Source organism: Vipera ursinii (genome assembly GCF_947247035.1).
Source record: "Vipera ursinii genome assembly, chromosome: 6".
NCBI classification, from domain to species: domain Eukaryota; kingdom Metazoa; phylum Chordata; class Lepidosauria; order Squamata; family Viperidae; genus Vipera; species Vipera ursinii.
The window spans coordinates 51,286,914-51,300,064 of record NC_139515.1 but is presented as its reverse complement, the minus strand read 5'-3'; positions in this window follow the sequence as shown (position 1 = coordinate 51,300,064).

The window sequence follows — 13,151 nt, the reverse complement described above, 5'->3', positions numbered from 1 at the left end:
GAATCACTTGTGTTGCCTGCCTGCACAAAGCCTCATTCACAAAGCCTCAGTTGGATGCAGCTGAACAAATTGCTTTTTCTACTCCGGTGGTAAGAGAGTATTTTGCTTTTATCTTCTTTTCCGAAATGAAGGTGATGATGGATATCTGTTGATGCCTAAGAAAAATGAGCTAGATTTAGAATCCCGGAGCTCCTGCTGTTATGTTTAAATATGGCCTTTGTTATGAAAAGGTTAATTTTTAAAGAGAAAGAAAAAACACGTGTGCCTGCTTGCCTGCCTGCTTGTCTGCCTGTCTGCCTGCCTGCCAGAGTGAAATTCCAACAGCATGACAAGCCTATGCATATTTTGCTAAATATTTGGCACTCTCTGAATAAATCTGTAATTCTGATCAGTTACTTGCTGTAGTTTTCTGCCTGTTCTTTGTATATACTTTAATCCCTTCAGTGAAATGTATGGAAAAGCTTTTGTATGTAGAAGAATAATTTTACATCAAACTTTTAAAAAAAATGTTCTGGAGTAGTTTTGTATCAGTAATATGATTGTGATAGTCATGATTACCAAATATGTTGTTTGCCTTTCTTCTTTATGAGAAGGTGTACAGGTTGTGTATCCAGTGCTTTTTTTGTAAAAGAAAAAGGTGCCGGAACTCACAAATGTCATACAACCCACCTTGCCTACCCTACAAGGTTCCATCCAAAAAAGGTGCCGGAACTCCGTTCTGAGCGTTCTATGACAAAAAAAGCCCTGTGTGTATCCCTTATGATCAATATGTAAAATATACAGCCTGAGAGCAGTAGTGAAATGTCAGTTCTCTATATAGGCATATGTGGAAATATGTTTGTGTATTTGTCTATATGTGAGTTTAAACATTGCTGTTCTATCTGTCAGGTGCAAAGTAAAGCAGTGGTGATTACCTGTGGTTGTTCTTTATGAGTCTGCTTATATGTACCCAGCTCATTTTGCAAGAGAGTAAACACATGTAAAGCTCCCGAACTGAGGTGGATTTAAGAGATAAGCTGTGATACTGACTCTGACAAATCAGATACAATAAATGTTTAATTGACTGAGGGAGCTGAAGGCTACTGTCTGAACAATCCAATAACCAGATTAAATAATCCAATAGTGTGAATAATAAGAACTAAACAGCAGACCAGAATTAATATAGAAGTTGAATTTCTATTTATATAAGAAAAAATTGATTATATTGAATATTTACCACTTACCTTCTGGCTGCATTTTTAAACTAATCTGGGAAATCTACAGTAAAAGTTGTTTTCTAATTACTGGAACTTTTATGAGGGAATGCCAATTATAATTCCATTACTACTAATCGATATCTATGATTTGGGTTGAGATATTAATGCTTTAGGAGTTACACTAAATTGAAATTAAAGATTGTTACTAAAAAATGTTTGCAAACATCAACGTGCTTACTCATTTTCCCTTGCCTCAGATGTGTTTTCATAGTTGCTTAAATTATTTACCACACCTGATTTAACTGTTTTGGTACATACATGTCCAAAGAGATACGCTCAATGGAATAAAATGGTTTATGTAGAGTATGACAGGTAAATATCAGATTTTAACAAGACTTAAGTTATTGAATTTTCCCTGTTCCTATCATTAAAATAATAATCAATGAGTGGCATCCTGGCTAATGATTTAAGCAAGGAGACTCACAGAACTATGACATTGGATGATGAGTGAGAATATAGATTAAATCAAAACTTATGGAGATAAGATCACATAACTATCTCATTACATTTCCAGATCCCAGATTTTCAGTGTGAATGGATATTTCCCCACTTCACAGCCCAAACATCTGGAGATGGTAAGCAAAACCTGTAATGCCATTTTGTTTCAAAAATAGCATGAGGATCTGAAGGCAGCCCTTGTTCATCCAACCGTGGGCCATATATAACATCTCTGAATCTATCTTTTTTATTTTTCTCTGCTGTTTATCCCTGAGCAAGCACATATTTATTTATGGAATATTATTTATTTATAACACTATAATTAGCATTTACTTTAAAAGCTTTGGTTAGGAGTTGTGAAGGAGTGTCTAAAAGATTTTGGAAAGAGGCAGTAAGACAATTGAGGAATAAAACAGGGCTCTTACAGAAGAGATTCTGAGTCCAAGGGAGGAAGGAGACTCAGAGTTACTCTGCCTTAATTACACTAAAGAAAATTTTTGCTGGAGAATCACTCTGGAAGGTGGTCAAGATTCTTTTCCATTACCTATTAACAATGAAGATATTTCCAGAAGTCTAAGTGGTTCTTCCTTCCTGAATTTGCAGGGCTGGACATTAATTTTGAAAGCCTCCTAAGTACTACACAACTTACAATGTAATTAAGGTGGAATTATTCTGAGTCTCCCAAACTTCCTACCTCTCTGGACTGTCTTCTGTAATAACCCAATTTCTTCCTTAATTATTTTGCGGCTTTTCTCTGTTTGTATAGTTTGTTGGGCAGTTTGTTTGTTTCTTGCTTTTTTGTGTTATGAATGATCCCAGGTTCTTTTAAGAGAAAAGTGATACATAACATAGCAACAATATCATAAATATTCATTTTACAGCAAAAGCATTACTTTCGCTTCATGATCCAAATGCCTATTCAGATAAAACTATTGAAGCAATAATTTAGGACCGGCTTGCTAGCTTCTCATGTCTATGATGTTTATTGAGCAAGAAACAGAGCTACTTCATTTAGAACCCTAAGGCTGTAATCCTATATCCACTTACTCAGTGGGATTTCCTTTTGAGTAGAAATGTATAGCATTGCAGTATTAGCCAACTGAAGGAAAAACGGATAAATCCATACATCATTTCACTCCATCATAACCATAATGGCTGTCTAAGTCAGATTTCATATACTGGATTTATAGTTGGGACTTTAAGCATTTCAGACAAAAATGTAATTCCCAGATAGCACTCTACTTCTACTGCTAATATGTTAGAGGAAAGGAAAGTCATTGTGCTTTTTCTGCATGAATAAAAAGACCCCATCCCTCTATATTTTGCATCAGGATACTTTATAAGCTCATCAACATCAGAAATGAGATTTGTTGTGGAAGATGATATTGCTTTTACGTACGAGAAACAGAATGTGATGCTGTTAGAGAGGTAGAGTAATAGTAGATAGACTGAACTCAAAAGCACAGTCCATAACACTTACTCAATGACTTAAGACAGACATGTCAAACTCGTGATGTCACGTGACATCGCACGATGTATCAGAGCTTTTTCCCCATTGCCGGCAATGGGGTGGGCACAGTTTCTTGGTGACACATCTGGCCGTTGGGCCAGCAGTTTGACACCCCTGACTTAAGCTATGGCTTACTCTAAAATCTCACAAGTTTAGGATTGAATTATGTATGGTGTCCTATGGGGAAAAATAAGTAAGAAAGTAATACAATTGTTAATAACAAACCATACATCATTAGCAGGATTTCAGGAGATAGTCTAGTTTCTCAAATCTAATATTTCAGAAGTTTGGAATAATCTCCAGATATTACTGAAGAACAACTGCATGCAATCCCATCTAGCATGACCAATGATGAGGGATTTGGGATTTGTAATTTGACAATTGTTTGGTTCTCTATTTGCATAAAAGTGTAATATAGAGCCCATGTGATTAGGAATCACTGACAATTTTATTCTCCATGATTTTTATAATTCCATTTTAATGTTGCCCAGTTTTGCAGCCATTACTTACATATGCCTACCTATGCTTCTGAACAAACCTGCATAAGATAAGGTCCCAAAACATATTTATAGAAATTACACATCTTAAAAATATGTAAGAATTTATGTAAAAGAAGTCCCATGTTATGATTGAATACTATTGTTATTATTAGTTTTAGTTCCTAACTATCATAAGGGTTTTACAATAGATGCTATTTTCTACAATATTTAAAAGAACTGTTTGAAAAAATGTGTAATGCTAAATATCCTGAATAAATATTATATTTTTCAAAAGGTGTATAGATAAAGCTTTTATAAATACATTTATTTGTATTTATACATAGAACAGATATAAATAGAAGTTAGTTATTCTGTCTTTTTTTATACGAAACATTCTCATAGCAAATGGGAATTAAAACAGCTCAGTCATGTTTTGGCATCTATTTTTATTCATGTTTCCACTAAGTCTTTAAAAAGGCAAATTCTTTTTGTAATTCTCCCATGTTGGGAGATATACTAGTAGAGTTACATTGTGGGTTTTTTTTTTAGCATTTATGCATCACTTCTTATATTTATATGATGATTTGGCCTTGGATTTGTGGTAAATCTAGAAAGGATTAAGTTTTAATGTAAAGAGTGAACAAATAACAAGAACTAAGTATTTTAATGATTAGAGCATACTACAAGCCAATGTTTAAGAATACTGATACCATTAAAACTAAACTATATGTTTAGTCTGCTCGTTTGTATCTGCATCAAATTCAGGTTTTCTGAATTTACTTTTAAAGCTAATGTAACTTAGAAGCCAAATAATTTTAAAAACATTCAACCAATTTTCTCATATTGCTTTCCAAATGGGGATCTTAGCCGCATTTTATATTTCTATAAAGAAGCAAATCTTATCTATTATCTACCATGGAAACTTCCATCCCTAATGCTAATTCTACCACATGTTCATGGAAAAAATGAAACAGAATTATAGAATCATGAGATGAAAAAGTGTATTTAGACCATGAAGTTCCACCCACTCCCTAGTGAAAGAATTCCAACTAAAACATTGCTGACAAATGGCAGTCCAGGTTCTGTTTAAACATATACAATAAATACTGTATAAGTGTATTACTTCATGATAATTAATCATCAAAGTACTCTTACTCTTTCTCTTAACATTCAAGCAGAATATATTTTCTTTTACTTTGAGACAATTACTCCAAACCCTGCATTCTCTCACAATCTGGGATGATTTTGGTTTTATTCTATGTGATAATGTTGTAATATCCTACTTATATTCTTACATTTTCAAGATTAAACTTATTGATGTCCCTCAGTTCTGAATCAAGACTCTTCATCTTGTCAATCTTCTGTGAATGTTCTGTGAATTCTTCAGATGAAAAGAAAGAATTATATTGCCCCTTATTCCAGTTGCTTCCTCACAAATGGCACACATTGTAAGAGCACTTAATAAATTGAGGATTACAAAGTGACCTTATTAATCAAATGACATACCGTTATTTGTGGGTCTATATTCTATTTTCTTGGTGTTATTTATGTATGTATTTGGAACATTTAAATATTGCTATGTACCAAAACATACTGAAAAATATAATAAAAAATATCAAAAAATGGGGGGGTGTCAAAACAAAAAGTTTGGTCATAATAATGTGCTTAATGATACAACTGTGTATATTAAAAGCTACAATGTTAACTTTGTTTATCACAATGCAGATCCATTACTGCTTCTGAAGTGGGCATACATTTGCTTTTAGATTCTGAAATATGATATACTAACCTGCTTTATTATTAATTCTTAAAAAAAAGTATTCAGTACCACCTACTGAAATATTTCATGTTTGTAACAACACTTCATTGCATCTCTATTCTCTTTCTCTCATACAAACACAAATATAACAAAACATCAAGGTTCAACTTTCAAGGACCATGCTTTTTTACCTGTTAAATAGAGAGTAGAAAAAAGGGAGGCCTGCATTTATTTACTTATTTTTTAATTTGGCTAAATTAGATCTAACTATCATGAGACTCATGTTTCAGAGTACTTTTCTTTGGCTGATGGCCAAATATTCTCCTTGAAATGTAGACCCCATTCTGTTCACCCCAAGCCAGGTTCCACACATCTTGGCATCTTAACTTTAGATGATAGGCTTTAGGGATTGGAGCTGAGGCAGAACTGTGAGCCCTCCTCACTGCAACTCCCAAAATTCCAAACCTTTGTCCATGCTGAATGTCTATGGTGATTTTCAATCATCCAGATCATAGTTGTCCCAAAGATGCTTATCAAAGGCAAATTGACTTTCTGGTTTTTTTCCTGGGGGGGGGGGGAAACACTTTTCCTTTTTTCAAGGAAAAACACCCCAAGAAAGTCCAGTTGCCTTTTGAAAAGCATCTTTGGGTTTGTCTTTGCTCCTTTCAAATTTTGGAAATTATAAATACATGTCCAAAGGGTGCAATATGGACGAAAGCTGACCTATACCACATTTTTGCCAATTTGATAGTCTTTCTCTCTGTCCCTTTCTGTCTCTCTCTCTCTCTCTGTGTCTCTGTGTCTCTGTCTCTGTCTCTCTTTGTGAGTGTGCTTGTGTGTGTGCTTGTATGTGTGCATGCATCTGTGGGTATCTTCTCTTTACTGTGGATATAGCTTATATTACAGTTAACAGATTTAAAAATTGGTCTGTCTCTCTATATCTGTCTGTCTGTCTGTCTGTCTGTCTGTCTATTTATCTATCTATCATCTATGCAGTAGTGGGATTCAGCTGGTTTGCACCACTTCAGCAGAACCGATAGCTAATTTGTTGTTGCCCAGGTCCAGAATGGACTTCCGGAATGGCATCCACACAGAGAACCGGTTGTTCATATATTTGAATCCCACCACTGCATCTATCTATCTACAAAACTGCATTCCCATTTGATTTTAACACTGGGGGAATTCACCCACTGTTTGTTTATTAAATTTGCTTGTCACCTCTCTCACTGCAAGGTGACTCTGGGTGGGTTACAATATCAAAACAAAACCATAAATATATATACCAATGTATTAAATTAAAGTAAAATCACAATGAAAATACAGCTTATAACTAAAACTAAAAGATGGGAAGGAAGGGAGCAGAATGTATGGGGTGGGGAGAGGAGCTGCTATTAGTTGATCAACCACCTCCAGTGTAGTACTTCCTTATTAGGGCCCCAAACTAACTGGCAGAGCCAGATCTTCAGGTTCTTGTGAAAAGTTAGGAGAGAGGGAGCCAAACTCACCTCAAGGGCTGGGGTCACAGCAGAGAAGGCTCTTCTTCTGAACCCTGCCAGCCAGAATACCTTGACTGACGTAGCATACTTCCTCTGCCAGCATGGGTAGGGTGGGACTGTCCCATAGGGTTCCTCAAGTAACTTAGGCTCATGCCATTCAGGGCTTTTTAGATAATAACCAGTACTTTGAATTGCATGTGGAAGCAAATCAACACCCAGTGCAGCTCATGGAACAGCAGTGTAACATGGGCCACTCTAAGAGGACCCAAAGACTACCACACAACCAAACTGCACCATTTGAAGCTTCCAAATGCTTTTCAAGGATAGCCTCATGTGGAAACCATTGCAGTAGTACAAATGTGCAAATATCCAAATGTGCAAATGTCCAGTAATTCATGAATCTGTCAAGCAATCTGAAACCTTCCTGATTCTAGAACTTTGATTGAATCCTAGAGGCAAGATTACAGCCAGATATCTCTTTATCCCACTTCTCATACCTTATCTATAAACAAATCCAGAAATAATCAACTTTTCAAACCTGATGTCAGCAAAAAGTCTATAAAGGGTTGCCAGTACTTTGTAAATAAATGTCTTATTTTAATCTTGATCAAATAAATAAAAGTTATATTTCTTCATTTTACTTCTAGCAGGCTTCATCATTCAAATATTCTCATAGGATTTGATTTCTTTTCAATCTTCCTTTATCCCATTACACAAATACCTCCTCAAGGCTTTGTCGAGCCCCCTTTGTAGATTCAATAAAAACATTTTTCAGGTCATTCCATTGGTTTGTTACTTCTACTTAGAAACTAGAAGGAAAACTAACCAAGGAGAGAAGTAACCTAGAACTAAGAAGAAATTTCCTGATAGAACAATTAATCAGTGGAACGACTTGCCTCCAGAAGTTGTGAATGCTCCAACACTGGAAGTTTTTAAGAAGAGATTTATTTATTTTATTTATTTTTATTTTAATCCCATTTATATCCCGCCCTTCTCAGAAGACTCAGGGCGGCTTATAATTTAAGCACAAACCAATGTGCTTAGCAATAGCCTTCATTCTATGTATATGCCTGCTTATTAGGGCTTTCGCCCCCCCAAGCGGCATTATTACAAAGTCAGCTTATTGCCCCCAACAATCTGGGTCCTCATTTTACCTACCTCGGAAGGATGGAAGGCTGAGTCAACCTTGAGCCTGGTGGGATGCGAACCTGCACTAATTGCAGGCAGCTGGTGTTACTTAAGGAGGCATTAGCCCACTGCTCCACCAAGGCTTTCAGACAACCATTTGTCTGAAATGGTATAGAGTTTCCTACCTGAGCAGGGGGTTGGACTAAAAGACCTTGTCCCTTCCAACTCTCTATTCTATTCTATTCTATTCTATTCTATTCTATTCTATTCTATTCTATTCTATTCTATTCTATTCTATTCTATTCTATTCTATTCTTTCTCCTTACTTTTTAATACATCAGCCAGTTTTTTTTCCCATACATCCAGTAAAGCATCCTTTTCTAAAACATTACCTGAGCCTGTCAATTGTAGTTCTACTTTTGGTATTTTCCTTGTCTTGTCAGACAAAAATTGTTCCACATTTGTAATTCCCTCATTGATATCTTTTGGACAGAATTTGTTTACAGAAGCAGACATCATTGTAGACATTGTTGATATTGTAGCTACTAATTTCTGGGTTCATTCTGAAAATATCTTTAATACTTTCAATATAACACTTTTTTGACATTTTGTAGTTAGTCAAAAGTAAAAGCTGGCATGCATTTTTTCTTCCTTCTGCTTAGAATCTTTAGTCCCCTCTAGTGTCCACTATCTAACATCATAAAATTGTTTATACCTTATAGACCAAAATAGCCAAAATAACTCTGATTCCCATAAGAAATTATTTATTTTTTACAGTTAATTCCCAAATCTTATAGTAAAAGTCAATGTTCCAAATATAAATGGATCCTTAATCCATCCTTTCTTAGATGAAAATCTTGTTTAGCTTTTCACTGTTTATTTCAATTTCCTTTTTTCTTGTTGTTCAGAGGTGAAATTAAACTCATCTCACAAATTTTCAAACTTGTTTTCTGAAGGCCTGTAATAGCTTAAAATGGTTAATAGGCTATTTCTGAAAATGATTAGAAAACGGGGTTTAAAAACTTAGTGGCCTCTAAAACACCCTACTGCAGTTGCTTTGTTTCCCAGCACTAAAACCAAAAGCAGTCTCCTCTGTGGAACATCTGCCTGGAACACAAGTGGGCAATTTGAGAAATTACTGATATCATTGTATATGTATGTTTGTGAGTTCTTAAAGGAAATCAACCCTGACTATTCTTTCGAAGGACAGATATGAAGCTGAAGTTCAAATACTTTGGCCACTTAATTAATACACAGGACTCATTGGAAAAAACCTGGATGTTGGGAAAGATTGAAGGCAAAAGGAGAAGGGGACAGGAGAGGATAAGATGGATAGACAGTGTCATTGACACTGAACATGAATTTGGGCAAACTCTGGAAGACAGTGGAAAACAGGGCCCCCTGGCAAGTTACGGTCCATGGGATAGTGAAAAGATAATAATAATAATAATAATAATAATAATAATAATAATAATAATAATAATAATAATAATAATAATAAGAAGAAGAAGAAGAAGAAGTAGTTGGAAGGGACCTTGGAGGTCATCTAGTCCAACCCACTGCTCAGGCAGGAAACCCTATACCATTTCAGACAAATGGCTGTCCAGTCTCTTCTTAAAAACTTCCATTGTTGGAGTATTCACCACTTCTGGAGGCAGGTTGTTCCACTGGTTAGTTGTTCTAACTGTCAGGAAGTTTCTCCTTAGTTCTAGGTTGCTTCTCTCCTTGACTAGTTTCCATCCATTGCTTCTTGTCCTGCTTTCAGGTGCTTTGGAGAATAGCTTGGCTCCCTCTTCTTTGTGGCAGCCCCTGAGATATTGGAACACTGCTATCATGTCACCCCTCACCCTTCTCTTCATTAAACTACACATACCCAATTCCAGCAACTGTTGGACATGACTTAGCAACTGAACAACAAATATGTATGATTATGTGTATATTATACTTCCTATCTCCACCCCCTCCTCAGGTGGATATCTTGAGATGAAAGTTCTTAATACAATTCTAAGCTGATGCATGGTACATTAGAAGCATGAAAAACTTTAGATTCCACTCTTCAGTTTTCTTTCTCAATAGTGAGATGGGTGGCATATAAATTTAATAAATAATGATAATCTTTCCTCAGGTATTACTACTGACAACAAGGTTTCTGTCCATCAATGGAGAGGTTTTGTTGAACTGTTTATACAACATTCAAAATGAATACTTTGGAACAATTCAATCCAGTATACTAAAAGAAGATAGAAAGACGGGAATTGAGTAAGGACTTTTCTCTCCCCTTTCTTCTTCCTTTCCTTTTTATAACTTTAGACATAAATTAATTTATATATTATTATATAATGTGATCCATTGATAATTCTAGGGCTGCTATCTCAGCCTGAAAGCTTCATGAAAGCAGACGTTCCAAAATTTCAGGGTAAGCTAATAAACTTCCTTTTCTTAGTATTTCCATATATCTACCAGTCAAAATCATATGTTTTGGCTCTTGCTTCAAATATACTGATGCTTTGTTTCCCCCCCCCTCTGCATCTCTATGAAGAGTCCCAAGACCATTTGTAGCATCTCTTATGTATTTCTCCAAGTTCGATTGGGATGGATTATTATTTCAAGCCCTTTTTAATAGCATGATTTATAAAGATGGTAAGAGATATACACAGTGAGGTCTTTCTTCCACATGTGATGCATCCTTGGAGTAAGATCACTGAATGCAACAAGACTTATTTTTTAGTAGATGTGAAAGGAAATTTAACTGACACTGGGTTATAACAGCACTTAATTTATCTACTATAGATCTGCACCAATTTACAGTGAACTTCATTAAAACTTTCTCTTTAATGATACAGCAATGCTTCTTCAAGTAATCTTAAGTTAATGAGTGATTTACTGACTGCCTTATTTCCCAAAAATTTTTTGCGGTTAGTAAGGTGAGCAATCAATCTGCCATGGAAATAGGACTGATTGTTTTCTATAGCTACTAAGAGATTCCCAACTTGCATTAATCATATGAAACTTGCATTATTAAGTAATCATTGTTTTGGAGACATTCCAAGTAAAAATTTCAATTTATCTCACATTAATGTCATCTTATGTCATTGAGATATTGGTAAGTGTAGCTTTTCAATGGTTCCCAAGGGCAGGCATTGAAAACCAGACGGTGGTTCAGAAATATAGATTTCAGAATGACGAACATGATGACTATTATCCAGTAACCCAAAGCTTTAAAGTAAACAAGTCACTAATACAGGTAGTCATAAGAATAGAATAGAATAGAATAGAATAGAATAGAATAGAATAGAATAGAATAGAATAGAATAGAATAGAATAGAATAGAATAGAATAGACCTTGGAGTCTTTTCTAGTGAGCCTGAAATTTATGTTGCTAAGTGAGACAGTTGCTAAGTAAATGTTTCCCGATTTTACAACCTTTCTTGCCATAGTTGTTAAATGAATCATTGTAGTTGTTAAATTAGTAACATAGTTGTAAAGTGAATCTGGCTTCCCCATTGACTTTGCTTGTCAGGTTGCAAAAAGTGATCACGTGACTCTGGGACATTGCCACTGTCATAAATATGAGTCAGTTGTCATGCATCTGAATTTTGATCATGTGACCATGGGGATGCTGCAATGGCCGTAAGTGTGAAAAATAACCGCAAGCCACTTTTTTCAGTGCAATTGTAACATTGAATGTACACTAAACAAAATATTTTAAGTTGAGGCCTAACTATTCTGTGTTTTATAATGAATTAGCTAGAAATATATTTTTAAAAATTTCCTTTAATAATCTGATTTGTAAATAATCTTTCTGGAGAGTGGAAAAATAGCTTTCTATTGCTAGGATCCTAAACATATTTTTTTTCTTTCTTCTATTTTTTGTTGTATCTATAAATAATAGGGGAAAAAACATTTAGAACTGAGGAAATAACATAATCAATGACAATAGTTAAGGAAGAGGAAGAGGAGATGGAAGGAGAAGGAGGGCAGCAGAGTTTTGAAATCTGAGGGGAAGCTATATGTCAGCTTCAAGTGGCCAATAGGCCTGACACTAATCAGCATCCCCATTGGAGTAGTTGAAGAAATATATCAGATTTTTCTTGAAACTGCTCTAAGTTATTTTTTCCTTTAAGAGGAAAACATTATGTCAAAAGTGGAATACTTTGCATTGACGTAGCCTGATTTCTCATGAGCTAAAGGAAACATGATGGCTGAAAAAAAGAGATTGGTGAAGCATATTTGTACCATGGTTATCCAGAGATGTAATCAGTGCTTTTTTTGGGGGGGAAAAAGATCCTGGAACTCACACATGTCATACCACCCGCCTTGCCTACCCTACAATGTTCCATCCAAAAAAGGTGCCGGAACTCTGTTCTATGACAAAAATAAAGCCCTGGATGTAATCAAATAATCAAGTGTGGATGACTACAAAACACCAAGTTAATCCTTACCATCCAAAAAATGAAAAAGAGACAATAAAGAAAGAGAAAACTGGAAGATGACTCTGAAGGGGAATAAAACCAGCAAAGCAGTCTTCTTCTGAGAACTGACACCAAGAACCAGAGAAAGGAATAAAACATGGAGATGTATTCCTTGTTAAACAGGAGAATGGAACTATTCACTTAGCAAAATATGAAAAGGTTGGGGGTGTCACCTGGTTGCCTTGGCAATTCTCCCTAATGTAATTAGCATGTACTTTTTCATGACATACACATTTGGTGCATACTTTTATCCACTACATATTTTAATACACAAGTTTTTACCTTATTATTTACTCAGGAAAGTATGGATGTATAAGTTATCTGATTAAATCAAATGGGAAATTGTTTAAGTTCACATTAAAATGGAAATTGAACAAATCCACATTCCTTCTGCTCACAGTTTTAAATCCATTCCTATTCAAGAAGATATTCTGCTGTGATGCACAAAGTTGAAACTTGATATATATTTGTTTTGCATTCGACATGCTCAGAGATTGTTGTTCTGCATTAATGAAATGTTCTGCTCACCAACTTTGCCAAGGTTTGTTAAAGTTTCCATCTAAATTTTATGTCCTTACTTATTTTTTTCACTGGTTTTGAAATAATAGAAAAA